Raw genomic sequence first — 1,715 nt, 5'->3', positions numbered from 1 at the left:
TGTTTATGCCCTGGGCCAGCTCTGATTGTCCCGGGCTGTGCCAGTTGTCCAGTTACCCTGGGTAGACATTTGGTTGCTCTTTCCTGCTACATCTCTCCAAGGCAGGCCTCTGCCAGGGGCCTTCATGGACTGGGACAATGGCGATTTCCTTCCCCAAGGGAACTGAGACCTTTGGTGCTCGTGAAGCAAAATGCCCAATCCCGTTGTATTAGGCTTCTATAGAGAAACAAAACCAGTGGGGTGTGTGTGTGTGTGTGTGTGTGTGTGTGTGTGTGTGTGTGTGTGTGTGTACGTACATACGTGTCTGTGTATAAAGCGATTCCTTATAAGGAATTGGCTCACACAACTATGGAGGCTGAGAAGCCCCGAGACCTGCAGCTGGAGCCTGAGGGAATCCAGGGCATCAAAAGCCTGAGGACCGGGAGAGAGGGTGCCGTGGGTTCCCATCCAAAAGCCGGCAGACTGGAGACCCAGGAAGCGCCAGTGTTTCAAACGTTAATCTCATCCAGAAACACCCTCGCAGAGGTACCTGGAATAGCCTTTGACCGAATGTCTGGCACCCTGTGGCTCTGTCAAGTGGACGCAAAATGAACCATCACACCCACCCCGTGAGAAAGAACCAAGATCTAAGCAGAGAGCAAAGGAGGAGGGGAGGAGATGGCCATATCCAAGGTCACGTTCCTAAGCTGAGCGTAGCTGTGGACTTCGAGGGTGTTCCGACCAGTGGTTACGCGCCCAGCCCGGGTCCAGGCTGCCTGAGTTCTAGAGCCCTTTCTTCCTCCGCACAGCAGGGGGAACCCCACCTTCCTGATGGAGTTGCTCTGAGGACTGAGTGATTAAGCTCTGCGAAATGGTCACTGCTGGGCAAACAGTAGGCGCTCGGCAAATATCATCACTGTTCTCTCACAGGAGGTAGGAGATGCTACAGAGTTGGGTGACTGCATAGAGATGTCAGGGGAGCCGAGGCTGGGGAGCCAGCTCCTGCTCGCCACCCCGAGACCCGCGGGAGGCTCCAGGGTGGGGAGGTTTAAGGGAGGGAGGGATCTGTCTGGTGGCTCAGGCACAGCCCTGGCTGCCCTGGGGAGTGTCATTCAGCTCCTGCTCTGTCTTCCCCGGGGTGTCTCCGTAAGCACCAGAGTCTGGCAGGAAGTCTAGGACACACCTCGGCACTTGCGAGTTGTCAAAAATGCTTTCTCGAGCTGGCTTAAGCTCTCGGCTCAAGTGCGTGTTCTTGTCTCGCAGAACTGGCCTTGGCCATGGATGGATGAGGTGTTTGCCATAGCAGCACAGATCTGGGTCCTGGCCAGTGCTGGCCCAGGATGAGCTGCTCCCAGCCTCCGCCTCCACTTCTCGGCGTTCCATCTTCACAGCCAGGTAGAGATCAAACCCCACAGTTCTGAACCCACTGGCTTACGAAGCAGGACTGTGCTCCTGTTCACAGGCCCCGGATCCCAGTCAGCTCTTACCGGGAGCTTAGGGGACGTTAAGGAGGTGACGGCATCTTCTGTCCTAGGTCGATATCACAGAGGGACCCTCGTGGGTGGACGCAGAGGCAGGAGGAAGGATGACTTGACTCCTGGAGAGACAGCCACATGCGGCTTCCAGAATCCGGGTTCCCAGACTCCTGTCCTTACTGTTGGGAGAAGGGGTACTGCCTCTCTAGAACTTTGCAGCTGATGGGATGGGGGCCCCCGGCTGGGAAGCCAGCAAGTGCC

Source organism: Pteropus vampyrus, unplaced genomic scaffold (assembly GCF_000151845.1).
Source record: "Pteropus vampyrus isolate Shadow unplaced genomic scaffold, Pvam_2.0 Scaffold72, whole genome shotgun sequence".
NCBI classification, from domain to species: domain Eukaryota; kingdom Metazoa; phylum Chordata; class Mammalia; order Chiroptera; family Pteropodidae; genus Pteropus; species Pteropus vampyrus.
The sequence above is the reverse complement of the archived record's forward strand: the minus strand, read 5'-3'. Positions refer to the sequence as shown.